Here is a 21,903-nt window from a genome sequence, read left to right as displayed (position 1 = left end):
TACTTATAAAGATTTATAAAATCATGAGAAGCATAGATTGGGTAAATAGACAAGATTTGTGTGGAGGAGTTCAGAACCAGAGGGCATAGGTTTAGGGTGAGAGGGGAAAGATTTAAAAGGGATCTAAGGGGCAACTTTTTCACGCAGAGAGTGATACACGTTTGCAATGAGCTGCCAGAGGAATTTTTGGAGACTGATACAATAACAATACTTAACAGTCTTCTTGATGGATGTATGAATAGCAAGGGCCAAGTGCTAGCAAGTGGGATTAGATTAAATTAGGATATCTGGTTGGCATGAACATGTTGGAGAGCAGGGTCTGTTTCCATGCTGTGCATCTCTATGACTCTATTTACAGGTGAGCAAAATGTAACATATCTCACAAATCATATTATTTGCTGCCATTCATTTGTTTTGTAAATTTATATTTGTCAACATGCAACTTTGCTCACTGATGAAAATTGGGGCATTGGCGATAGAATTGTAATACAACTGCAAAATTGATTTTTTCTCATAATAATTTAAAATTAGTGTGCAGTTGGAAGCAAGTTGTAAATTATACTCAATGGATTGATAGATGACAAACAAGATTTTGTTTCTAACAAATTGCATTACCTTACTAACACACATTCTGGAATAATTGCGCAAATATCACTTTGTGAAAATTTTTCAGATTAATTTTTCTTAGTTTAATAAAGTTTTGTCTGTCAAACTAAGGTTAATATATTGTATTGATCTTAGAAAGATTACTTTAAACCTGCACTACTTGGCCTGAATTGTCAAGTGAGTTTAGAGTTAAAAAGGATTCCAATTGTTGATAAGACTAATGTCTCGTCTCTTTACAAATGGCAGTGGAAATGACTCCAACAACCACTTTGATTAAATTTCCTTTCTTGTCTAAGATGCAATTTATTGTTGTTTTGCAGAAGGAATCTCAATTGTTCTGTTCCAGTAAGGCTGAGAATTGTTTTCTCCTCTTATTGTATTCCTTTTACCCTTCTTTCAGAAGGTTCACACCCATCAGCATGTAAATATTCCTCAATATGAGTAGCACACAAGGGTGTTAGTGTTTTTCTGTTAGTTTTTAAGAGGTTGTTACTTGCCAAGTAGTCAGTGGAAAACAGTGATTATTGTCTATTTGACTTTTCAAAAGCACTTGAATAATGCCTCACACCAGAGGTTACTGAACAAAATAAACATGCAAGGAATAGAGGGCAATATATTGACATGAGTTATGAATTAGTTAATTGAGAGAAAACTGAAATAATAATTATGCCATTCTTAGGTTGGCAAGATATGACTAATGGAGCACAGTAAGAATCTTAGGTATTTGGGTCCCAACTGTTCACAATCTGTGTCATTGATTTAGATGTGAGGACTAAATGCAACATTTCTGAGCTTGCAGATGACACAAAACAGAGTGGGAATGTGTGTTGTGAGGATGATGCAAAGAGACTTCAAGGGGATTTGGACAGGTTGAGTGAGTGGGCAAGACGTGGCAGATGGAATATTATGTTGCTTAACTATGAAATTATATACTTCAGGAAGAACTGAGATGCAGAGTCATTCTTAAATGGTGAGAGATTGTGAAGTGTATTTAAAGAAACTTGTATGTCCTTCTATGTAAATTTCGAAAATGCAAGTGCAGCTTGCAACTACAAAAGCAAATACTGTAGATCGATCAATAATGCAAGAAGATTTAGGTACAAGAGTAAAGAGGTCTTGCTCCAGTTGCATAGAACATTGATGAGACTATTGGTGCAGTTTTGGTCTCCTAATTTAGTAGTCAAATTTCAACAGACCAATTCCTGGAATGGAGTGACCACTTTATAAGGAGACATTGAGGAGACTGGGCCTGTGTTCCCTACCATGTAGAAAAATGTGAGATAACTTCATTACAAACTTCCAAAATTATTAAATAGGTAGGCATAGTAGATGCAAAAAGGGGGTTTCCCCTGGCAGGAGAAGTCTAGAACCAGTAGAACATTGAACAGTCTCAGAATAAGGTGCAAGTCATTTTGGACTGAGATGAAGAGAAATTTATTCACTAACAGAATGATGAATCTTTGGAATTTTCTACTCCAGAAGAGTGTGGAAGCCTAGTCATTGACTATGTTTCAGACAGAGACAAATGGATTTCTAGAAACTGATGACAGTTTGAAAATAAGGGGTAGGCCATCTAGAACAGAGTTGAGGAGAAATTTCTTCACCCAGAGAGTTGTGGATATATGGAATGCTCTGCCCCAGAAGGCAGTGGAGGCCAAGTCTCTGGATACTTTCAAGAAAGAGAGGGATAGAGCTATTAAAGATAGTGGAATCAAGGGTTATCAGGATAAGGCAGGAACAGGATACTGATTGTTGATGATCAACTATGATCATAATGAATAGTGGTGCTGGCTCAAAGGGCCGAATGGCCTACTCCTGCACTTACTGTCTGTTGTCTATTGACATCAAGGGATACAGAGATAATATAGGAAAATAGTGTTGCTGTGGATGATTGGCCATGATCTGGAAGGGGGAGCAGGTATTCTTTCATTAGTTCCTCAATTGCAGGCATCGTTGACTAGATCAGCATCTATTGCCCATCCCTGATTGCCCCAAAATAAGGCATTGGTGAGCTGCCTTCCTTAAATATTGCAGTCCTTGAGGGGTTGAATGGTCTACTCCTGTTTCTCTATTCCTATTTATTAGGATCTCAATTTCAAATTTTGTTCAGTTATTTTCTCAGTGATCATCACAGTGCTGACTGCAGTTAAATGGGTTTACATCCCAAATTAAAAACCATCACTGTCTTTTTTCAGCTCTCTGGCCAAGGGATACCGAAGCTAATTATAATGCCTGTGTTGACCTGTTTACAATTAAATATCATATTACAGACATTTGATCAGACTGGGGGGTTTTATTGTTTGTATGACTCAGTGCCTTACAACAGGTACAATTCTTCACTAAACATTTGAAAGAGCTTTGTGTTAAGGCTTTGCTTGTGAGCCACACACATTATATTGTGTGTTTATAAACAGAAAGAAAGCTTACCCAACAATCTTGCTGGAATATTTATACCCCTTTAAGAAATATTTTATAATTTGAAAAAAGAATTTTCAATAAACACATTAATTTGTCAACTAAAATGAATTAATCAACTAGTGACAGTCTAGATGCTAATCTATTCCAGTTCTGACAGATCTTATAGCACAGACTGAGCATGCATGCTTAGCTTTTGATTGTAGGACAGTGATTGACTCAGTATTTCTTGACTTTCCAAGGTGTTCAACAAATCAGCTGTAACCGATTATTCATGAAGTTTAAATTCTACTTTGTCGGTTCTTAGATTATTTCCTGTTTTAAATCATAAATAAAGTGATATCAAAAAATGGTTTTAAATGGTTCATTATCTCCAAAAGCTGAGGAGTGCTCATATTCCCTTAGGCTCAATTTAACATCCTTTATTATTCAACATATTAGCAACTTGCAGGACATATGCTGCCAAGTAGGAGTGTTGATGAATGCAGACATACTGCCATGTGGCATGAATCTCCTTCAGTTAGTGACATCTCATTTGCACTTTTAGAGAAACTAGGGAAGATTAATAAATTTTTGAACAAACTCCTATGATGCTAGCTAAGTCTTAAAGGTTCATGCTATTAAAAAGGAATTGCCACCTTTGCACCTATTTTACCTATGGTATTTTTACACCACAAATCAAGAAGCAAAATTCACTTTGCTTTGATCTTATCATGAACAGAAAATGTTTTGCCAAAATATTTTCTGCACTATTTATCCTTTCTGTCTCTCAAATAAATACAGAAAATAAATATATCTGTGTTATGGTGTGCAATTGATTCATTTTGTCAATGTGCAAGTTTTGTGAATTTTAAAAACTATAAATCGGATGTCACAACATATCACATCAGCTTTTGTCATTGACAGAAACTAACTATTGTTACATACGTAATTTTAAGAAATGGCAGAGAGAAAAGTTTACCAAACTGCTATAATGTGACTTAAACAATGCTTCTATAAAACACACACACACAGATACACACACAAGCACACATGCATACATGTATAAACTCACACACAGATTCACAATTAAGACAAGCAAAGAACAGATAGTTTGGCACAGATATAATGGTTGGAAAAACATATCAACAGGGAACAACATTCTGAAGATCATTTGTTCGGATCACAGTTACTTACTTCAGCAATGATGAAATGGTGTGGTTGCTAAAAAGGTTGATCATTCTTTACTTGGATAGTTGATCCAGTGAACCTAGATCTTTTTTATTAGAATTGTTTCTTTCAAGCTTTCCTAATTTTTCTAACATTTCACTCACATCACAAGATGGAAAGAGAGAGAGAGAGAGAGAGAGAGAGAGGTATTTCTCAGTTTAAAGGTTCTGGAGGTCACTGGCTGCCATGTTCTTACGAATTTGTAACAAATTCTGGATCAACTAATCCAAGGGCTATTAACAAGCAGCTTTTCTTTCTGCGAAGGTCCTTGATGCCACTCTATCTCAATGTATCCCATTAACTGCCTCAAAAGGTAACGTGTCTTGTACATCTGAAAATGTGTGCCACTTGATTTTTCTAATTTGCAAAATTCTCCCACTATTTCAGCAGCGTATCAGTCTCCATTCCAGTTTATAGCTGAAAATGTGTTGCTGGAAAAATGCAGCCGTTCAGGCACCATCCATACACAAAAATCAACTCAGGTAGACAATAAATATTCATTGTTGTCCATAAAATAGAAGTTCAAACATTTACAAAGTGGCTTATTGGCTATGATGTTATTTGGTATGCCTGGAGATGTAAGTGGTACTACAATAATATAGGTACTTGGCTCTGTTCCATTCTTTATTTTGCTTTTAATTAAGAAATTGGCAGAAAATAATGTATGCCTTTGTGGTAGATACATGACATCATGCATGAATGCAGGCATGAAGGCTAAAATCCTTCAGTGGAATGGAAACATTGCTGAATCAGTCACATTTCAGATTTTGAACCATCTCTCAGTATCTTATGGCCAAAAAATCTTTCCTGTTTATTTGAACCTTAGTAATGGACTGTAGAGATAATTGCAGTCTTACACATGTTACTTTGGGTTAGGATGTAACTCTGTATTCAGTGCATAAAGATAGGCCCATGCAATGGAATTTCTATTCACTTGTAATACTTCAGATATATGATGACAATCAATTTTGACATTGAGCAAGATTGAAGAAAGCTCAAGCTAAATTGCAAGTGTTTTATAAAGGCCTTTTTGTACTTTAATTTAGTGTTATAGGAAGAATTTTCTCTGCTAATGTTCGTACCAATGTTCTAAAGTCTTTTGATCCAGATTATCTGGTCTCACTGGACATCCACTGACAAAATGTGGTCTTGGACCCCATAGTGGTGCCAAAACTTCTCTCATGGGCAGTTACCAGCATCTTTAACACTCCAAATATACATCAGTGTGAAGTTACAGTTAAATACTTTGGAGATTTCTAACTTACCTTAATTGTTGGCCCGGAAATGTTAAGCTATTAAAACCTTTTCTAATTTGCATCCAAATATAAAACTGACACTTCAATGACTCAACACTTTTTTTCTGACTGGAGATCTGTGATGGGTGGTGTTCCACAGAGATCAGTGCTAGGAGCCCTGTTGTTTGTAACATATACGTATAAATAATTTGGAGGAGAATGTAGGAGGCCTGATAAGTAAGTTTGCAGACAACACAAAGATTGGGGTGTTATGAATAGCCAGAGGTTACAGCAACATGTACAGTAAATAGGTTGGAGACTTGGGTGGAGAAATGACAGATGGAGTTTAATCTAGCTAAATGCAAGGTGATGCATTTTGGAAGACTCACTGCAAGAGGGAATTATATAATAAACGGTAGAAACCTTAGTAGCATCAACACAAAGTCCACTGATTCCTGAAAGTGGCAACACAAATGGGTAAGGTGGTCAAGAAGACATCCAGCATACTTGCCTTCATTGACTGGGGCATAGCATATAAAAACTGGCAAGTCATGTAGAAGCCGTACAGAATTTCAGTTAGGCCACATTTTGAGTATTGTGTATAGTTCTGGTCATCACACTACAAGAAGGATGCAGAAGCTTTGGAGAGGGTAAAGAAAGGGTTTACCGAGCTGCGACCTGGTTTGGAGCTTAATAGCAATGAGGACAAACTTGGTTTGTTTTCACTAGACTGTCAAAGGATGAGGGTAACCTGATAGAAGTTTACAAAATTATAGTGAATACTTGGAGTCTTTTTCCTAGCATAGCAATTTCAATTACTAGGGTTCATAAGTTTAAGCTACAAGGAGTAAGTTTAAAGGAATGTGAGAGGCAGGTATTTTACACAGATGGTGTTAAGTGCTTGGAATGTGCTGCCAGAGGAAATGGTGGAGATGGGTACAATAGCAACATATAAGAGGATTGTAATGGCTATGTGAACAGGCAGGGAGTAGAGGGATACAGGCTGCATAGAGGCAAAGGTGTTTAGTTCAGAAAGGCACCATGTACCAGCGCAGACTTGGTGAGCTGAAGGGCCTGTTCATGTGCTGTACCGTTCTTTGTTCTTTTTAATGCCCTTCCCATTAATTTCCAACACTCAATGCAGAATTAAACTGAATTGTAACGAGAACAACCTGATCCTGGAAATACTGTTTGTGCCTGTGATACATTAACATCCCAGAGGGCCACTGCAGGCTTTCAGGAGGCCAAGGTAGAGCCAGTTATTTGATAATTATGGGTTATTTCCAATTACAGGGAGATTAAAGGGATAATTGAGAGCCAAAATGGAAACAGCAATAAAATATAGAGTGTTACATCCGCCTTTACTTTGCAGTGAGAGTGAACTGCCACATTGACTGTTTTAATTATCTTCATCCTGAAGATAGAATACATTTCCAAAAATGTATTTTGCACGACCATGGCTTATGATTAAATTCATATATACATAAAATTGATAGCAAAGGTGCCCTTTGAAAATGCATGCGGTGTGTTTTATAAGAGCTTAAAAATATGTCTGTCGTTGTCTTTGGTGATAGAATGAAAGAAGCTAAGCAAAAGTGTGAGTCCTGCCTGCATTTTAAATTAAGTCACTATTTGTAATGTAAGGAGCCACTGGGCTGCATGCTGGTGTTTATTAGGCTGAAATTCCTTACTGCCCCAGTTTAGAGGGGCATTAACTATTAGAATATGAGTCCTAAGCATGGTAACTTCTTAAGTACATTCATCAGGAAAACAAAGACAACAACATAATAATGCTCACAAATCAAAGTTTTTGGATTCATGCAATTTATATCTGCAAAGGTTTTCCATTTTTGTAATTTTTCCATGATTTCTGTGGCTCTTCTGCCACAGAAGATCCTGTCCTCTCCTGCATTGATGATCCCATCCCATATCGTTATTCCAGCTATGTACCCTGAAAGGTTTGATATGGGATCCCTTAGAAGTCTTCAAGGAGAAAGTGAGGACTGCAGATGCTGGAGATCAGAGCTGAAAATGTGTTGCTGGAAAAGCGCAGCAGGTCAGGCAGCATCCAAAAGAGCAGGAGAATCGATGTTTCAGGCATGAGCCCTTCTTCAGGAACTTAGAAGTCCTCAAGCACTGATTACCTGGGAATTTCCCAGATCATTTATACTTCCAAAGGGCAAATCTTCTGAAGAAGTTCCCAACCCTGGATTTTAGTCAGAGATTTCAAAGGATTCTGACTCACTAGATAGTTACCCATGGAAAGCTAAAATCAGCTTTAAATCTTGGCTAACTTTAAAATTGACTCTACATCTGATTCATTACTGACCCTTCCCACTGACATCCCCCTTTCCTGACAGCATCCGACCTGATTACTCCCTCAACCACTGTTCCTACTTATCCACCTACTTGTCACACTAACTGCTCACCCAACTGTCACCTTATTCCATTACCCATTTGGCATCTCACACACTTAACCATCTGCCAGCCTGTCCAATCATCCACCCATCACCTTACCCTCTCACCCATTCCCCTACCATTTTACTCTCACAACAACTTAGCTTTTCCTATATGCTCGCTTGTCTGTCATCTTATCTTTGAAGCTGTCTGCTATGCTACCTCCTCACCCACTGCTATCGTATTTTCACCCAACCAGCACCTTATCTCCTCACCCACTTCCCTGCTAACCTACACCTCATGTACATGCCACCCGAACCTCATACATACTTAACTACCATCTTTCCCTTTCACCCTTCCATTTGCCAATCTATTTCCGAACTCAGGTTCTTCCACACATCCTCTTACCCACCTGCCCTCCTACCTCCTCAGCCATTTGCCACCTGACCTCCTTCCCACCCTGTGGTCCAACCCACTCACTGCTGCTATGTACACTGCCCCTGGATCTTTCAAGTGGGTGCTTCTTTCAGGGTTTATATGGTCGAGGGTGTGCCAAGGTAATCACCTTCTGGTCTAATGAGAAGAGGCTTGGAAAGCAAACAAGACACAGTTTATTGCAGTTCTGCAACTATTTAAGCTCATAAGAAAAGGTTTTACCTTATTACAAAGACTTGTGAGGACCTAGTCAGGTCTGTCTTTAACAAAATCCCAGCTTTCTCCCTTGTTAAGTCCTTGTGACATCATCGTAGTGGGTGCTGTTTATTACATTAATGTTATTAACTCTTTCAGACCTTCCAGATCTGCAGAACACTCCCTTCCACCTACACGCAAGCTTCTTCCTGATGACCATTAGTACCATAAATCTGTTCATGTAAGTCTATTTACCATTACCCTCTTTTCCTTCCAGGCTTTGACTTTACAAACTCAACCAATCTGGAGGTTTCATTCTTCTCCTTGAACATGTTCTCTTTGGACTTGGAAAAACATTGTAATAATTACTTTCTTGATGGCCTGAGGTCTGATATTCTCTTCTTAACTGGAGGCTTTAAAACACTAGTTTTTTGAACTCCTCCAAACCAGATTTGTTTTTGTAGAATCAAAAGGTTTGGGATATTACCTGGTTCTTCTTAGTTGTGTTCCATGGCTGTGCTTGCACCACACCTTCAATTGTGCCTGTACAGATTGAAGTTGTTTTTTTTTAACTTCAACTTGCTTAACTTCCTAATGTGCCCTCAGCAATTGAATTATTGGTGAAATCAATTTGTTCATTTAGTTAATTGAGTTATATTAGATTAGATTCCCTGCAGTGCAGAAACAGGCTCAACAAGTTCACACCGACCCTCTGAAGAGTAACCCACTCAGATCCACTTCCCTCTGACTAATGCACCTATCACTATGGGCAATTTAGCATAGGACAATTCACCTGACCTGCACACCTTTGGACAGTGGGAGGAAACTGGAGCACCCGGAGGAAACCCACGCAGACACAGAGAGAATGTGCAAACTTCACACAGACAGTCGCCCGAGGGTGGATTCGAACCTGGGTCCCTGGCGCTGCGAGGCAGCAGTGCTAACCACTGAGCCACCGTGCCACTCAATTTTTTTTAAGATCCCCTACAGTGTCAGGATAGGCCATTCATCCCAGCAAGTCCATACCAATCCTCCGAAGAGCAACCCACCCAGACCCATCTCCCTCTGACTAATGCATCTAAATCTATGGGCAATTTAGCATAGCCAATCCACCTGACCTGCAAATCTTTGGATTGTGGGAGAAAACTCATACACAGACACAGAGCAAATGTGCAAACTGTCATCCAAAGATGGAATTGAACCTGGGTCCCTGTCACTGTGAGGCTGCATTGCTAACCACTGAGCCACCATGCTACCTTATTACTTGAAGATTTATTCCTGCTTGATGTGACATTTACTATGGTTGTTGAAGATACTTCTTTTGAGGTAGAGAAGTCAGATATTCTACTTGAACTCATCTGTTCATAGTCACCTCTATCTTTAATGCGTGTCCTGGATTTGGCATGAGTATTTGTTTGTTGTTCTGTGTTGAAATCTAGCCCAATTCAGTGGTAGATACTTTCATTGTCTTGAGTAAGGTAATCAGTTCAGTTGCTGGTACTTTTGTTTGTCTTTATTCTCAAAGGTTGTTGGTACGTGGATTATGAACTCCCTTTATTTATGACTGCAGTAGAAAACATTTCAGCCAAACAATTTCAGTGTTCTATCTCTTTGATGAAATGACACAAATTTCTCATTACAAACTCCTGCAAACTTGGTTTCAACTGGCACTCTCGATAAACTGACAAAAGTTGTGTACCAAAGCAAAGTTTACTGTTTTATCAAGACCTTTGCAATGTCTGAGGAATCACTTGAGGGTCTGAGTGAGAAGGCTGTCTGCTGGAAAGTTTTATTTAAGGCAAAGATGCATTATTATTTAAGTGATTTATGCTGTAAATAAAGTATGACACTGATGTGTATATCCTCTGCATTACGTTTCTCCTACTTAGTTTGTATTTTTTATGTTGGATATGTGGACTTCTTGATCAACCAGAATATTTGATCAACTGGTGCACTCTTGGTTCCAAAGTGCCTGCTAATTAAAAGTTTGCTGTAGTTAACCTCAAGGTTTCTGTTTTTTGTTTCAGTTCTGTCATGATAATCTTCCATAAATTAGTTCTGACCAGCTGTTCCATGATCTTTGCCTGTTTAACATGCTTTTGAATGGGATTGAACGCAATACATGCCTTTCTACACAGGCAAGTTTTCTAGTATTTGGTACCCCCTATGTGAGTAAAAAATGAGGTCTGCAGATGCTGGAGATCACAGCTGCAAATGTGTTGCTGGTCAAAGCACAGCAGGTTAGGCAGCATCTCAGGAATAGAGAATTCGACGTTTCGAGCATAAGCCCTTCATCAGGAATAAGAGAGAGAGAGCCAAGCCGGCTGAGATAAAAGGTAGGGAGGAGGGACTAGGGGGAGGGGCGATGGAGGTGGGATAGGTGGAAGGAGGTCAAGGTGAGGGTGATAGGCCGGAGTGGGGTGGGGGCGGAGAGGTCAGGAAGAGGATTGCAGGTTAGGAGGGCGGTGCTGAGTTGAGGGAACCGACTGAATTCAGATTTCTCCAGCTTCCTCATTTCCCCTCCCCCCACCTTGTCTCAGTAACCCTATCAGCGTTCCGCAAGGACCACTCCCTTCGTGACTCCCTTGTCAGATCCACACCCCCCACCAACCCAACCTCCACCCCCGGCACCTTCCCCTGCAACCGCAGGAAATGTAAAACTTGCGCCCACACCTCCACACTCACTTCCCTCCAAGGCCCCAAGGGATCCTTCCATATCCGCCACAATTTCACCTGTACCTCCACACACATCATCTATTGCATCCGCTGCACCCGATGTGGCCTCCTCTATATTGGTGAGACAGGCCGCTTACTTGCGGAACGCTTCAGAGAACACCTCTGGGCCGCCCGAACCAACCAACCCAATCACCCCGTGGCTCAACACTTTAACTCCCCCTCCCACTCCACCGAGGACATGCAGGTCCTTGGACTCCTCCACCGGCAGAACACAACTACACGACGGCTGGAGGAGGAGCGCCTCATCTTCCGCCTGGGAACCCTCCAACCACAAGGTATGAATTCAGATTTCTCCAGCTTCCTCATTTCCCCTCCCCCCACCGTGTCTCAGTCGGTTCCCTCAACTCAGCACCGCCCTCCTAACCTGCAATCCTCTTCCTGACCTCTCCGCCCCCACCCCACTCCGGCCTATCACCCTCACCTTGACCTCCTTCCACCTATCCCACCTCCATCGCCCCTCCCCCTAGTCCCTCCTCCCTACCTTTTATCTCAGCCGGCTTGGCTCTCTCTCTCTTATTCCTGATGAAGGGCTTATGCTCGAAACGTCGAATTCTCTATTCCTGAGATGCTGCCTAACCTGCTGTGCTTTGACCAGCAACACATTTGCAGCTACCCCCTATGTGATGCAGCCTTGCAAGCACCTCCTGCCTTGGAGCTACAAATTTCGTCCATTGTAGTGCACATTCTGTCAGATCTAAGATGCTTCTTGTTTTGATCTTTGAAGTATATTTCGGCGTGAATTGTTGCCGCAGGATATTTTAGGGTCAGCAGTCTTCAGCAATCAGCAGTACAAGTTTTTCTTGAAGCCTTCTAGGTTTATCAGTACGTTTGTCTTGTTGGACTGGCTACTAAATTAAAGCTTCAATACCATGCAATCACCATATTGTGTACTCTGCCATTCATACCTGATGTGTATGGATTCTTTATGGACTTACTTGGTCTAGTATGTGTGAGGGGAGCCACTTCCTGGTCTGACAAGAAGAATCAAATAGATTGGGTGTGCCGAACCTTGGCACATCACAGAATCACTGAAGTGTTCAGTCCATTGTATCTGCACCGGCTTTCCAATAACATGGTGCCATTTACTTTTACTTTTCCCATACTCTTGTAGAGTGTTTCTATTTGAATAATCTTCCAATGTATTCTTGAATGCCTCAATTGACTCTGTCTCCACCACATTTCTAGACTGTGCCTTACCAACCTGAACTGTTCATTATGTGAAACACATTTCAGTCACCTCACATTGCCTTAATTTGCAAATCACTTTAAATTTGTGATTTTTTGTTCTCGTTCATTTTGTTTATCCAAATCAACTTTATTCAGACCTCGTGCTTTGGAAAAATTCTGCCAGATCTCCATTTAGCTGACTCTCCAACTTCCCGACTCTATCTTTAGTATGGAAACTTTTCATTCCTGTAACCATTTTTATAAATCTCTTGTATACTCTTTCTAATGTCTTCATATCGTTCGCAGAGTGTCACAGCCAGAATTGTAAACAATACTCCAACTGAGGTCGAACAAGTGTCATATCTAAGATCAGCATAACCACCTTCTTCTTGCATTGCTGTACCCATAGTTAATAAAATCCAGGATATTATTTGCTATATTAACAGCTGTCCACCTGTTCTGTCAACTTCCATGGTCTATGCACATATATATGCAGGTCCCTCTGTTCCTACACTTCCTTAACTACATGTCATCGTACTTGTCTGAATTGAACTTCATCTGCCACCTATTTGCCCACTCCACCAACTTGTCTACATCCTTATAGAATTCTACACTACCCTCTTCACAGTTTTACAATGCTTCTAAGGTTTGTAACCTTAGCAAATTTTGAATTTATCCCTTGTATACCAAAATTCGAGATCATTAAAATATATCAGGGGAAACAAAGGTCTCAATACTGACCTCTGCTGGACACCACATCAAGCTTTTCTCCAGCCAAAAATGATCCATTAGCAACTACTTTGTTTTCTATTACTCTATCCATTTTGTATCCATATTGTTACTGTCCCTTTTGCTCTATCAGCTATCTCAACTTTGTTGTGCAGCACCATCTTGAATGCCTTTTGAAAGTCCACATACTTTAATTGAACCTGTTTTTCACTTCTTCAGAAAATTTAAGTGACTTAGTCAAATGCAGCATCCGTGCTAACTTTGCAAACAATGCACCTTTTTTTTGGTGACTAACCCTATCCCAGATAATTATTTTCAGAAGCTTCCCTAACCCTGAGGTTGATGTTTCTGGTCTGTAATTACTGGACTAATACTTACAACTTTTTTTTGAAAAAACAGGCATAATGTCTGCAATTCCCCAGTCCTCTGGTATCTCCCCTGAGTTATGGCCAGTTTCGCTGAAATTTCCACACTCACTTCCTTCAATATTTTCTCATGAATCGCAGCTGGGTTATTTGCTTTGTCAACTTTAAGTATTGTTAGCATATCCTTGTAATCAGTTTTGAATTCTTCTAGTATAGAGCTTCCTCCTCTGTCCCTACAGAGTTTGTATCAATAACTATTTTGGTAAAGACGATTGGAAAGTATTCATTTAATATCTCAGCCATGCCTCTTGCTTCCATGTGTAAATGTCCTTTTTGCTCTGTAATGGTCTGTTTCCCCTTCTCGCCATTGTTTTTTACTATTTATTTACCTTGATGTTGGCCACTATTCTTTTCTCATAATCCTCTGAAAATTCTCTAATATGAAAAAGACTCTTGCTTCCCAAATGAAATCTTACCTTTTCTCTTCCTTGGTTCTGGTGGTGGGATAGGGGAGAGGAATGTGTATGGTTAGAAAATTTCAGAAAGAAATATATGTTTGGCAAAACCAAAGCACTAAATTGATAATTTAACTTAGAATTAATAAAAATTACTATTATAAGGGTATCAAGCGGTGTGTCTACAAACAGAGGGTGGTGAGTCCGTGGAACTCATTGCTGCAGAAGGCTGTGGAGGCAAAGTCAGTATGTCCACTTAAGACAGAGTTGGATAGATTCTTCATTAGTAAGGGAATCCCAGGTCATGGGGTGAAGGCGGAGATTGGGATTGAGAAATGTATCAGCTATGATTGAATGGCAGAGCAGATACCGTGGGCCGAATGCCATATATCTACACCTACATCTTATGATCTTAATAAATTTTTTTTTGTCATTTCGTTAAGATGGAAGAGCTGGAGAGAAACAGAGTTGGCACCAAGACCTGACCATGAGAGAAAGGATTGGGACCAGTGCCTAGCTAAGGAGTTGAGTTTTAGTAATACTGATGTTTATTTCACCTCAAGTGGTGCATACTCTGATTTTGGGGGTTCACACAAAAGAAGGGATTGGAAGTCTTTCAGCTTGCATTTTTCTCCTCTCCCAGCTGCTTTCTGGATAGATTTTGGGCAGGTGGCAGGGAAGGATGGATATGTGTTTGGTACTGTCCTCTCTCCTGCCCCAATGCCACACACACTCACTCCCACTCCCTCATTGCCTCCCAAACACCCTCCCATATACATTCCTTCCCACTATATTCCCTTCTCTTACTCAGACACTCTCTTCACTTTCTTCCACACTCTTGATCTCTCTAGCTCTCAAATCCTCTTTCTCTGCTTTCCACAGAAACATAGACCAACTAGTCCTTACCTTCCTCCCTTCACTACTCCAGCGCACACAGCTCTTATTCTCTGCCTTTCCAAGATACTCTCATCCTCTCTTTCACTGCCTCCCATGGACACTGTCTCCTTCTTTCAATGCATATTATTTTTCTCTTTCATTGCCCTGCACACTCATTCTCTCTATTCCATATGTTCTTACATGGGACATAGATGACATCGGTAGGGCCAAACATTGCTACCCGTCGCTAACTGTCCTTGAACTGATTTAGATGTCCTGGACATTTCAGTGGATAGATAAGAGTCAACCATAGAGTTACATGTAGACCTGAACAGGTAGAGATGGCAGATTTCCTTCTCCAAAGGAGGTTATGACTCTGATGTATTTTTAGTAACAATTGACAATATTTCATTGCCTCCCACACACACCATCTATTTCACTTTCACTGCTTCCCATGCATCCTGTCACTCACTTTATGACTGCCTTCCGGGCACACTCTTCATCACAACTTGTACACACACTCTCTCTGACCCTGATACACACACAATCTCTGAATCCGACTCCCTCTCTGCCTCCCACACACATTTTCTCTTTCTCAGCTGCCACATACACTCTTTTTCTCTCTCTCCCACACATACTCTCTCTCCCTTTCTGTGCCCTGCACACAATCCCTCTCTCTCACTGCCTCAGAAGCACACACTCTCTCTGCCTCCCACTCTGTCTCACTCTCTTGCTTTCTCACTGCGTACCTCACATTCTTCCTCTTTCACACAAACATTCACATATCGCGCCATTTCAGAAGAACTACCTCCACCTTTTTGAATGCAGTGCTACAAGTGGCCTGTGCTTGTTTTACCACAACCTGCTTCCTGCTTCGTGTTCAGGCCCACTTGTAACTTTATTCCTGGGCCCATGGACGAATTGGACCGAAGGGTCTGTTTCCATGCTGTACATCTCTATGACTAGATGACTCTAAAAGGAAGGCAGTGGCTGTGATTGCCACTTGTTGACAGATTTGGTCCATGATTTAATGCTGTTTTCTAATTACACAATTGATCAAAAATGATGAAAAATGTAAAATCAGGCATCACTTTGTCACAATTTAGTTGGAAAAATAATTACTACTTTGATATTATGAACATTAGCCTGAAAAGGTTTGTTTGCCCATTCCAAAAAATATGGGAGTTTCAAATTCAAGAAGGTTTTGTAATTGAGACATAATTGACATGAAATAAATTACGATAAGCATGTAATTAGTAATGATATTGATTCCTTACACGTAAAACATGTAACTCTAATTGAAATACCAATTGCTTACATCTTTGTACTAGTAATTTTGATTTCCATTATATTTACAGAGTAATTGCTTTAAGTGCACAGCATAGCTGCAATTAACAAATGAACTTGGGACTAAAAACATGATCATACCTAATGTTTTCACAAAGTAAGTGCGACAGATGTGAGACACCTGTACTAGTAAAATGAACCAACTTTTTAAATCACATTTGATTCATAGGTAAATCAAATGCATTTTGACTCCAGTATATTTGAATTGTAAGTAAAGCATTTATGACACAAAGACAACACAAGTTTTAAACCCGTTATTTATCATGTCCTGAAGATGTGTTTTTATGCTAAACAATGACTTTCAATCCACCAACAGGAAGAGGCATTTTTTTTAAAAAAGATCCACACTAAAAGTGACTTGAAATTGTGTCCAGAATGACTATCTAATTTGCATTTGTATTCATTGCACACTGCAACACCATTGGAATGAAAAGGGCATGTCTGCAATAAAAGAAAATTACCGTATGGGGAGGATGAAGGATTCCCATATCCAGTCGCATTAGCAAGGCATCTGTGGCAGCCAAGAACTCAAGTATTGGAGACAGTCTTTAAGACTAATTGATCAAAGAATTTCACTTAATAAGTGGAGTTCCTAGACATGGCTTAATCAAGTTACAGTTGAAATGTATCCAACACAGTATTAGTTAGTTGAAGAGATTGGTCACATGACAGGCTAGAAATGTGTTGCTGGAAAAGCGCAGCAGGTCAGGCAGCATCCATGGAGCAAGAGAATTGACGTTTCGGGCATAAGGCCTTCTGCAGGAGGGCCATTCCTGAAGAAGGGCTTATGTCCAAAACGTCAATTCTCCTGCTCCTTGGATGCTGCCTGACCTGCTGCGCTTTTCCAGCAACACATTTTCAGCTCTGATCTCCAGCATCTGCAGTCCTTACTTTCTCCCACATGACAGGCTAACACCTTTATGTTTTTTAAGCACATACTTTCTTTGTGGAACACAATAAGCAGCTGAGGAAGTAAAAGAGCGTCATTCTCCCCCTCTCTATGTTCATCCAACTGGTGAGATTTTGTGCCCTGCTCTTGCTTAACTCTCTCTCTGTGCAGCAAGCAGAGTTCTCAAAGATAGAACTCAACTGGGTCTTCAGAGGGACAAATGCATTCATTTACTGCTTTAAACTGCCTTGATGCTGAAAGCAGGAAACCATTGAATTTATCCAGAAGCCAGCCATATCACAAATAAGGACTATATGCTTTTTTTAAAAAAACAATATTTTATGAACTCTAATTTAGTTAACCTATCCTCTCTAATTCTGTCATCTATATTTGTATGTCATGATTTGGAGACGCCGGTGTTGGGCTGGAGTGTACAAAGTTAAAAATCACACACCACCAGGTTATAGTCCAACAGGTTTAATTGGAAGCACACTAGCTTTCAGAGCGACGCTCCTTCATGAAGGAGCGTTGCTCCGAAAGCTAGTGTGCTTCCAATTAAACCTGTTGGACTATGACCTGGCGTTGTGTGATTTATATCTGTATGTGTTTGTGTGTGGAAGTCAGTGGGTATTTTACTCTGATCGATTTAAGTAGAATGAAGTTAACCATCTTCTTTGTTAAGCTGAAGAAGGCCAATCATTTTTTTTATGATTAAAACACACATTGAGTTGGCAAGTAAACCTCTTTCAAATTGTTGTCTAATGGTATGAAGACACAGAGGACAGCCATTGGACTCTTCCTTACTTGATGGTAACAATCATCCAGGAAATAACACAGTATTTTTGAGAACACTGTAAATATATTAAAAAAACCATGTGAGAGAGCTTATCTTGCCTCTTGCACATTTGAGGTCCAAAACAGCCACCGTGAACTCAAGTTCTAAAAGGTGACATTACAAGCCTGGTGAATATACAATTGCTAATTTGGTCTGGATGCTTGATAGAGCTCCCTGGAGCCTACCTGAAAGAAATACGATTGTCACCTAAAAGGCCTTTTCTGAAATTGTTGGCTGAGCTGCTTTCTGAGAGTATATTGATGCTTTCTAGGCTGCAATGCTTTGATCTTGTCCTTCCCTTCTCTGAGTGCTGTGTTCATCAGCTTGAGCTGTTTTTGCAGGAAGTGTGAATTGTTACCAAGATAAGCATGGAACCTGTGAGATTAAAGTGAGAAGAGGAGGAAGGGAGGATCATTCCCACTATTTTTTTTGCAGTCTCAACAACTAACAGATTCCCCGTACCCATGGTAAAGGACCAGGTGTTCCAATGGGGACAACACATGAATGAAGTGTGATTTCCTCCTTTAGTTATGTACTGTGTGTGAACTTTTCTCCAAGAAAGAAAGACAGAACTGTGAGTAGCAAAATGTTTTTAGGGTATGCAACTGAGGTGAGAAAACGCTGCAGTATTTATAAGATGGCCAATCTTTGAAGTGAAAGAGGTCGTGGTAAAGAGTGTAGCTGGTGCAGATTTCTGTCATCACAGGTAAGTGGGGTAGGAAAAAAGCTGTTAGACAGTGTTTCTAATCAAATATTATTGTGAATACTCAGGCAACAGGTATTAATGCTAGGTGTGAGTAAGAAAGCTTATCTTGTTTGTCCTTGTGTGGTTATTTTCCAACATTGCAACAAAGTCCCAGTTGGTACGCCTCCCATTGATCCTTTGTGCCAGACAGCTTGCCTTTATATTTTCATGTCACATGGTGAATAAAAGTGATTCATCTCTTCATGATCTCCCACCAAAAATTATAAATTTATCTGAAAACATGCTGTATGTTTGTTCTTGTCAGCAGCTGTCCATATGTACCTCTACTTTAACATTGCAGGCTGTTTTTAGATAGTGTCAGGTTCTTCTCAAACTGATAACTGTAATGAGGAAACTGAAGGATCCCAAACCTTGACCAACAATAGCAAATGGAATTAGGACTTTATTCTTTGGACTGTCCATAAAAGGCTCGGGAAAATACACTGCTTTAAAACAAAACAAAATTGTGCAGGAAATGTTGCAGTTTAAAAAAAATTAATGGAACTTATTGTGAGTTATATCTAGAATGTTTCCTTATTTAAGCAGGGGAGGAGAATGCAAAACTCTTTGCCTATATTGGTTTGAATTCAAGGCAGTTTTGTCCAGAAACAGCTTTTTGATTAGTTTATCAGTTGGAGTAGTTATGTGCATTCAGCAGAGCTCAGTATGACAACGATTGTTTGGTGGGTTCCAGGGCCAGTGATAAGAGCTTTGTGTTTGGATAATACAGGGGAAACATTCAGCCTGCAAAGGAGAAAGCTCCAAAATCTTTCTCCCTCCATCTTATGTGAAGAACTAACAGAAAATCTTCTGTTAGCTGTTTTCGCTCACCATTTTCTTGTAAACGCTTCTCTTTGCAAGTTCCCATGTTGAAAGAAACAGGGGATAAATGACCTTCAGAAATGCTGAAAGAATGAATTTTGAACCAATGAGTGAAAGGTTGAGCAGCAGTATGTCTACAAATGTGTGATCTCATGAAAGAGTCAAAAGGAACCAAAAGGAAGCAACTTTCAGTCCATTTATAATCTTGACTGGTGCCAGAACTGTGCTTCACTGTATCATCCCCATCTGCATTATTTGTTTCTTGTCATATAACTTTGTATGCATGTTTGCATGTATATGGGATTTTTCTAAAAGCAGTATTGTTTAAGTACAAGTGTTATAAGATAGCAATTCATATTTTTTTCTCTTGGCTAAAACTGTTTTGATGACAATGATTTTGATTTTTTTTATAATGATAGCACCATTTTGCATATTCTTTTATTCTGAATTAGACAGTCAGGTAGAATTGAAAAATGTGATGGTTTAATACTCCAGGAATAGAGATTGGTTTTCAATGCACTACCTCAAGTGAGTTGTGACATAAGGCAAGAGTCAGGATTGTGTTGGAATACTCTCTTCTCTGGTTGAGAACAGTTCCAACAATACTTGAAACTTGAAACCTTCAAGCCTGAACAAGGTAGCAACTTGATTGATACCATATTGACAAACATTCAGTCCTTCTACAATCCATACACGGTGACTGCATTTGTACCATTCACACAGTGCAGAAATTGACCAAGGCTGCTTAGAAAAGCAGCTTCCAAATCTGTGAGTGCTATCGTCTAGAAGGTCAATTACATGCACATGCTACCACTTGCAAGTTTCCCTCCAAACTACTAACCATCCTGACTTTTAAATAGATTCCTCCAGTGTCATTGGGTTAAAATTCTTCACCAATAGCTTTGAGAGCAGACCTATGTGAAATTAACTGCAGCGGTTCAAGAAGTTAAAAATGCACAACACTAGGAACAAAACTGGAATGTTGTTAAGTCTTTCGTCTTTTCAAAGTTTGCGAGAAGATTTGTAGCTCGGGTGCTCGTTGTTGTGGTCTTTTCGCCGAGCTGGGAATTTGTGTTGCATATGTTTCGTCCCCTGTCTAGGTGACATCCTCAGTGCTTGGATGCCTCCTGTGAAGCGCTTCTGTGATTTTTCCTCCGGCATTTGTAGTGGTTTGAATCTGCCGCTTCCGGTTGTCAGTTCCAGCTGTCCGCTGCAGTGGTCAGTATATTGGGTCCAGGTCGATGTGCTTATTGATTGAATCTCATCCACAGATTCAATCAATAAGCACATCAATCTGGACCCAATATACCGACCACTGCAGCAGACAGCTGGAACTGACAACCGGAAGCGGCAGATTCAAACCACTACAAATGCCGGAGGAAAGATCACAGAAGCGCTTCACAGGAGGCTCCCAAGCATTGAAGATGTCACCTAGACAGGGGACGAAACGTCTGCAACACAAGTTCACAGCTCAGCGAACAGAATCTTTCATCTTTTAAAATGGGTTGCAGGTTTACAACAACCCATTGTTCAAAATATCATTTCAATGGCATTGACACTGTAATCTTTTGCTATAAATTCTACATCTTATGGTCTTATGCTTTTATGCTCCGCAACCACCTGATGAAGGAGCAGCACTCTGAAAGCTAGTGCTTTCAAATAAACCTGTTGGAATCTAACTTGGTGTTGTGTGGTTTTTAACTTTGTCCACCCCAGTCCAACACCGGCACCTCCACATCATGGTTCAAGAAGACAGCACACTGCCACCTTCTCAAGGGCACCTAGAGATACACAATAAATACTGGCCCTGCCAGCAATGGACTCATTCCTTTAATAATTTTTTATGAAGACTCAAGTCACTAACATAGCTACCAGTGGCTGCCTGCATGTTGCTTTATGTCAATGATCTTCATGAATTTGAGCTATCTTAATAGCCATGTGGTTCTGTGCATGTTCATGACAACACAATTTCTACACCTATGCTATTAACTGAATATCAACAGAAGAAAAACTTAGCATGAAGCTATCTTCATACAATCATTAATTAATGTGGCATCTTCAACTATATATTATTTGACTGACGCAATCTGATGTTGAGTCATAGCAGGGATAGTTTGATTGATTTTGTGTTGATGAAATGCCACTAGTCGGGATTGATGTATGGTTATTTTCTCTCTTTTTAATTCACTTTAGGGAGATAGGTAATAGATATGCCAAGTTAGAGATGTTTAGAATAATTTGAACATGCATTCATGGAAATTAATTAATAGGTTTAATAAATCATGGTAAATAAATATTTCAAGGTTCTGAGCAATATTTTGCTGTTTGCGATTAATGTGTTGTATCATTCAGCCAAAGCCAGTTATTGCAAAGTAGTTTCAAGAATGAAGCGCAATCTGCAGAATTTAACAGCTATTCAAGAAGGCTGCTATGATAAGTTAGATC

This window comes from Hemiscyllium ocellatum, chromosome 15, assembly GCF_020745735.1.
Source record: "Hemiscyllium ocellatum isolate sHemOce1 chromosome 15, sHemOce1.pat.X.cur, whole genome shotgun sequence".
Lineage (NCBI taxonomy): Eukaryota > Metazoa > Chordata > Chondrichthyes > Orectolobiformes > Hemiscylliidae > Hemiscyllium > Hemiscyllium ocellatum.
Note: the sequence above shows the minus strand (reverse complement) of the source record.